The sequence below is a fragment of the Chenopodium album genome, chromosome 7 (genome assembly GCF_948465745.1).
Source record: "Chenopodium album chromosome 7, dcCheAlbu1.1, whole genome shotgun sequence".
In the NCBI taxonomy this organism is placed as follows: domain Eukaryota; kingdom Viridiplantae; phylum Streptophyta; class Magnoliopsida; order Caryophyllales; family Amaranthaceae; genus Chenopodium; species Chenopodium album.
In genome coordinates this window covers 70,402,573-70,410,676 of record NC_137840.1, presented here as the reverse complement: position 1 = coordinate 70,410,676, position 8,104 = coordinate 70,402,573, and positions in this window count along the sequence as shown.

The following is an 8,104-nucleotide window of genomic DNA, read 5'->3' as shown; positions in this document are numbered from 1 at the left end:
TACATAAAAATCGCCAAGTTCTAAGTTTTTGGGTCCAATTCATCAAAAAAAGCCATTTTGACCCGAAATGGCTACTCACTTGGATATTTTCTTCATTTCTCAACTTATAAACTCCTTGCATCTCAAAACAACTCATAATCACATATTTATAAGTGTTTTTCATTTGAAATTACATAAAAATTGCCAAGTTCTAAGTTTTTGGGTCCAATTCATCAAAAAAAGCCATTTTGACCCGAAATGGCTACTCACTTGGCTATTTTCTTCATTTCTCAACTTATAAACTCCTTGCATCTCAAAAAAACTCATAATCACATATTTATAAGTGTTTTTCATTTGAAATTACATAAAAATCGCCAAGTTCTAAGTTTTTGGGTCCAATTCATCAAAAAAAGCCATTTTGACCCAAAATGGCTACTCACTTGGCTATTTTCTTCATTTCTCAACTTATAAACTCCTTGCATCTCAAAACAACTCATAATCACATATTTATAAGTGTTTTTCATTTGAAATTACATAAAAATCGCCAAGTTCTAAGTTTTTGGGTCCAATTCATAAAAAAAAGTCATTTTGACCCGAAATGGCTACTCACTTGGCTATTTTCTTCATTTCTCAACTTATAAACTCCTTGCATCTCAAAACAACTCATAATCACATATTTATAAGTGTTTTTCATTTGAAATTACATAAAAATCGCCAAGTTCTAAGTTTTTGGGTCCAATTCATAAAAAAAATCCATTTTGACCCGAAATGGCTACTCACTTGGCTATTTTCTTCATTTCTCAACTTATAAACTCCTTGCATCTCAAAACAACTCATAATCACATATTTATAAGTGTTTTTCATTTGAAATTACATAAAAATCGCCAAGTTCTAAGTTTTTGGGTCCAATTCATAAAAAAAAAGCCATTTTGACCCGAAATGGCTACTCACTTGGATATTTTCTTCATTTCTCAACTTATAAACTCCTTGCATCTCAAAACAACTCATAATCACATATTTATCAGTGTTTTTCATTTGAAATTACATAAAAATTGCCAAGTTCTAAGTTTTTGGGTCCAATTCCTCAAAAAAAGCCATTTTGACCCGAAATGGCTACTCACTTGGCTATTTTCTTCATTTCTCAACTTATAAACTCCTTGCATCTCAAAAAAACTCATAATCACATATTTATAAGTGTTTGTCATTTGAAATTACATAAAAATCGCCAAGTTCTAAGTTTTTGGGTCCAATTCATCAAAAAAAGCCATTTTGACCCAAAATGGCTACTCACTTGGCTATTTTCTTCATTTCTCAACTTATAAACTCCTTGCATCTCAAAACAACTCATAATCACATATTTATAAGTGTTTTTCATTTGAAATTACATAAAATACGCCAAGTTCTAAGTTTTTGGGTCCAATTCATAAAAAAAAGCCATTTTGACCCGAAATGGCTACTCACTTGGCTATTTTCTTCATTTCTCAACTTATAAACTCCTTGCATCTCAAAAAAACTCATAATCACATATTTATAAGTGTTTTTCATTTGAAATTACATAAAAATCGCCAAGTTCTAAGTTTTTGGGTCCAATTCATAAAAAAAATCCATTTTGACCCGAAATGGCTACTCACTTGGCTATTTTCTTCATTTCTCAACTTATAAACTCCTTGCATCTCAAAACAACTCATAATCACATATTTATAAGTGTTTTTCATTTGAAATTACATAAAAATCGCCAAGTTCTAAGTTTTTGGGTCCAATTCATAAAAAAAAAGCCATTTTGACCCGAAATGGCTACTCACTTGGCTATTTTCTTCATTTCTCAACTTATAAACTCCTTGCATCTCAAAACAACTCATAATATCATATTTATAAGTGTTTGTCATTTGAAATTACTAAAAAATCGCCAAGTTCTAAGTTTTTGGGTCCAATTCATCAAAAAAAGCCATTTTGACCCAAAATGGCTACTCACTTGGCTATTTTCTTCATTTCTCAACTTATAAACTCCTTGCATCTCAAAACAACTCATAATAACATATTTATAAGTGTTTGTCATTTGAAATTACATAAAAATCGCCAAGTTCTAAGTTTTTGGGTCCAATTCATCAAAAAAAGCCATTTTGACCCAAAATGGCTACTCACTTGGCTATTTTCTTCATTTCTCAACTTATAAACTCCTTGCATCTCAAAACAACTCATAATTACATATTTATAAGTGTTTTTCATTTGAAATTACATAAAAATCGCCAAGTTCTAAGTTTTTGGGTCCAATTCATAAAAAAAAGCCATTTTGACCCGAAATGGCTACTCACTTGGCTATTTTCTTCATTTCTCAACTTATAAACTCCTTGCATCTCAAAACAACTCATAATCACATATTTACAAGTGTTTGTCATTTAAAATTACATAAAAATCGCCAAGTTCTAAGTTTTTGGGTCCAATTCATAAAAAAAAAGCCATTTTGACCCGAAATGGCTACTCCCTTGGCTATTTTCTTCATTTCTCAACTTATAAAATCCTTGCATCTCAAAACAACTAATAATCTCATATTTATAAGTGTTTTTCATTTGAAATTACATAAAAATCGCCAAGTTCTAAGTTTTTGGGTCCAATTCATAAAAAAAAATCCATTTTGACCCGAAATGGCTACTCACTTGGCTATTTTCTTCATTTCTCAACTTATAAACTCCTTGCATCTCAAAACAACTCATAATCACATATTTATAAGTGTTTTTCATTTGAAATTACATAAAAATCGCCAAGTTCTAAGTTTTTGGGTCCAATTCATAAAAAAAAAGCCATTTTGACCCGAAATGGCTACTCACTTGGCTATTTTCTTCATTTCTCAACTTATAAACTCCTTGCATCTCAAAACAACTCATAATCTCATATTTATAAGTGTTTGTCATTTGAAATTACTAAAAAATCGCCAAGTTCTAAGTTTTTGGGTCCAATTCATCAAAAAAAGCCATTTTGACCCAAAATGGCTACTCACTTGGCTATTTTCTTCATTTCTCAACTTATAAACTCCTTGCATCTCAAAACAACTCATAATAACATATTTATAAGTGTTTTTCATTTGAAATTACATAAAAATCGCCAAGTTCTAAGTTTTTGGGTCCAATTCATCAAAAAAAGCCATTTTGACCCAAAATGGCTACTCACTTGGCTATTTTCTTCATTTCTCAACTTATAAACTCCTTGCATCTCAAAACAACTCATAATCACATATTTATAAGTGTTTTTCATTTGAAATTACATAAAAATCGCCAAGTTCTAAGTTTTTGGGTCCAATTCATAAAAAAAAGCCATTTTGACCCGAAATGGCTACTCACTTGGCTATTTTCTTCATTTCTCAACTTATAAACTCCTTGCATCTCAAAACAACTCATAATCACATATTTACAAGTGTTTGTCATTTAAAATTACATAAAAATCGCCAAGTTCTAAGTTTTTGGGTCCAATTCATAAAAAAAAAAGCCATTTTGACCCGAAATGGCTACTCCCTTGGCTATTTTCTTCATTTCTCAACTTATAAACTCCTTGCATCTCAAAACAACTAATAATAACATATTTATAAGTGTTTGTCATTTGAAATTACATAAAAATCGCCAAGTTCTAAGTTTTTGGGTCCAATTCATCAAAAAAAATCCATTTTGACCCGAAATGGCTACTCACTTGGCTATTTTCTTCATTTCTCAACTTATAAACTCCTTGCATCTCAAAACAACTCATAATCACATATTTATAAGTGTTTGTCATTTGAAGTTACATAAAAATCGCCAAGTTCTAAGTTTTTGGGTCCAATTCATAAAAAAAAAAGCCATTTTGACCCGAAATGGCTACTCACTTGGCTATTTTCTTCATTTCTCAACTTATAAACTCCTTGCATCTCAAAACAACTCATAATCACATATTTATAAGTTTTTGTAATTTGAAATTACATAAAAATCGCCAAGTTCTAAGTTTTTGGGTCCAATTCATCAAAAAAGCCATTTTGACCCGAAATGGCTACTCACTTGGCTATTATAAGTGATTGTGAGTTGAAACTTATTATTTCTAAAACTATTTCAGATTTCCAATGGAAGCAAAACTTCAAAGAGAAAGAGGGTGGAGAAGCTTAAAAGAATTGATCAACATAAGAAGAAGCTAAGTGAACAACAGTCCAAGAGTGAACAACCGTCGAAGTTGCATTCTTCGAAAGGTTCACCCATGCCACCTACTCCACTTGTTGAAGACATTGTTCTTCAATCGCTCTCTACTGACATGACCTTTCTTCACAACCGTGCTTGTCATTTGTTCGATCCCATGGAAGTTGCACTTCCTAAGGCAATGTTCCACTATGATGAGGATGCAATTGCATGGATCAGCAAAGAAGATGTGAAGGAATTTCTACGTGGTGCAAAACTTAACATTTCCCTCATTCAAACATTCATGAGGTACTTCAATGCCCACATAATCTATACTTTTTTCAAGTTATTCAAATTGATGGTGATTATCCTACATCTGATAAATTAATCAATGTTCATGCACGCAGAGCACTACAGGAGCACTTAACTGACACTGATTCTCCTTGTAAAGTTGGGTGGTTATGCCCCGAGCAGTTATCCACTACTAAATCATAGGCAACCCCCATGACGTGTTGTACTATGTTGAACAGAGTATAAGGGAATCAGCGCGTGCGGGAGACAAGTTCATATTCGCCCCATGTTATAGAGAGTAAGTCTAACCATGTCAAATTCAATCGATTTGGCCTCATTATATGTTGACTCCTAAATATAGATTTGGCCTCATTACATGTAGGGAGCATTGGAGCCTCATGGTGATTTGTAATTCCACTAACACAATTTATCACCTTGATTCAGCTCGATCATCGGAGAAGTGGCTCGTGAAGTCTATATTGCAAAAGTAAATATATATAGCAACCTATAGTGATGATTATTGCTAATAATAACTAATTTAGTAACCATACGACTAATCAAATTTGATTGTATTTTTTTATACTACAGTGTTATGAAGAAGCTACATTGTCATGCTCCAAAGGGTCCAACATGGAAGACACCGTTGGTAATTTACATGATATTATTGTGATTATCTTGAAAATCTATGGTAGTAAATATTTGCTCATTTCCTTTGCATGTTTCACTGATGTGATTTGTTTGTCATATGCTAGTGCGCACAACAAGAGAATGGACTTGATTGTGCTTTGTATGTGATGAGATTCATGCTTGACATTGTGACTCATTGTACGGACACTCAACAGCTTGATGAGGTAAGTCCTAAAACTTCTTGAAATGCTATATTGATGTGATTTCACGCCTTAGACACTTAATATTACCCAACAATGACATGTTATGAGAAACAAAAAAGCTATTTCACAAGAAAGGTAGAAAATGGGCTGAATAGAAGTCATATGGGCCATGTTAGGGCCATTTTGTGTTAATATGCTCTTTTGATGTGATTTCTTTCCTTATACACATATAACTAGATAATATTGACATGTTATGAGATAAATAAAGTTCATTTAATAAGAAATGTAGGAAATGGGCAAAGTAAGGTCATATAGGCCGTATTCGGGCCATTTTGAGTAAAAAGCGTCGTAAACCTTAATAAAATGCTCTCCTATACAATTTTAGGACTTACACACATACAACTACCCAACATTGACATGTTATGAGAAAGAAATAGTTCATTTGATAAGTAATGTAGAAAATGGGCTACATAGAAGTCATATAAGCCCTATTTGGGCCATGTTGAGTAAAATGCGTTGTTAAACTTCTTGAAATGCTATATTGATGTGATTTCTAGCCTTAGACACCTAATATTATCCAACAATGACATGTTATGAGAAACAAAAAGGCTATTTCACAAGAAAGGTAGAAAATGGGCTGAATAGAAGTCATATGGGCCATATTAGAGCCATTTTGTGTTAATATGCTCTTTTGATGTGATTTCTTTCCTTATACACCTATAACTAGATAATATTGACATGTTATGAGATAAATAAAGTTCATTTAATAAGAAATGTAGGAAATAGGCAAAGTAAGGTCATATAGGCCATATTCGGGTCATTTTGGGTAAAAACCGTCATAAACCTTAACAAAATGCTCTCCTATACAATTTTAGGGCTTACACACATACAACTATCCAATATTGACATGTTATGAGAAAGAAATAGTTCATTTGATAAGTAATGTAGTAAATGGGCTATATAGAAGTCGTATAGGTAATATTTGATAAAAATACATATTTTTTGCCTAATTAATTATTTTTAAAATAATGTTTTTGTATTTCAAGTTTTGCAAGGTCCAAAAGGATGGTCCGTTGACAATCAAGGAGCTTAATGAAGTTCGTGACATGTTGGCGTCTTTCATCACCTTCAACATGTAAATGGCATGCATTGTAATTGTAAATTATTTATGTTAACTTTTGAACTATATATAACTTATTATTCATTATATATGTGTACTTACTATTATTTGTATATGTAAGCAACTGTTTTTTTTTTTTTTTTTGTATTGCGTTTGGGAATATTTATATCTATATATATATATATATATATATATATATATATATATATATATATATATATATATATATATATATATATATATATATATATATAAAATTGAATTCTTGTATCTAATATTATTTTTGTATATAATAATTAATAATATTATTATTAGTTATTATAATAATAAAATTATTAATTATTATATTTAATATAATTGCTGGAATTACAGATTATTATTATTGCAGGTTTTTTTTAAAAAATATTATTGCACGATTGAAAAAAAAAACGAAAAAAAAAAATTATACAAAAGGCACCGGTTAGGCAGGAACCGGTGCCTAAACTATCCACCACCCAAAAAAAAAATGGCGGGAGAGCAGTTTTAGGCACCGGTTAACCGGTGCCTATTTCACCCTATGGCACCGGTTAACCGGTGCCTATTAAACCCTATGGCACCGGTTTTGAACCGGTGCCAAATAGCAGGTTTTTGGCACCCCTCAAATAGGCAGCGGTTCAAACCGGTGCCTTAGATCGGGTTTGAACCGCTGCCTAATGCCTTTTTTCTACTAGTGTAACTTGCACCGATTTCATCAACTCAAGCCTAATACGAACATTTATGACAACATATAATGATCATTTAAGGTTCCAAACGACATTATATGACCCCGAGATGTATTCTCTAAAATCTTAGTTGAACTTGAATATGACCTGACTTGGAAATGACCTGAGATTGTAACCTTCAAATTATTAACTTGAACATAACCCGACTTGAATCCGAGAATGACCCGACTTGAAAATGACCCGACCTGATTATAACCCGCAAATTATTGACTTGAATCGAACCCGACTCAAACCCGAGAATGACCCGACCTGATACTAACCCGTAAATTATTACCTTGAACCAAACCCGACTTGAACCCGAGAATTACCCTAACCCGTGAAAACCCGAATTAAACCTGACCTATTGTTCACCTGACCCGAATGTAATCCGACCTGTTATTAACCCGACCCAAGCCCGATAAGAATTATGACCAGACGTGACCCGACTCAAGCATGACCCAACCCAAACCCGACCAGCATAGGTTATGAAATTAATCCGAATTGACACGACGAATTGACCCGATCCACTTTTACCCGACCAAAACCCGACCCGTTTACCGAATTGACAGCTCTAGTTAAAAGCGACCAAAAGTTAATTATGGTGACAACTCTTATAAATTCTTAAAATCAGCCTAAATGCAAGCAAGCATTACACGGATTTTATTATGCTGCATGTATCATTAAACGCCAAGTATGTGAAAGACAATGACACAATAAGATTATTATCAACACAAACTCGGGATAAGAAAAGAAACTTTTAGTAATACGATTTTGATCGTATTAGGAAGGACACCCCATCTAGCTTTGTTGAATTAGTAGGAGAGTTTGATCCACATACAAGCTCTACGACCTACCAAGATTTTTTACTCCTCTAGTTTATAAGGTGGTTTTTTCTGTTCTTTCTCCAAATACGTACATGAGAACTCACATTTGTAATTTGGGTGCTAGTGAATTTGCAACACATCAATCAATTTATTTTGGTTTATTGACTATTCTTTTGTAGTGTTAAACCAA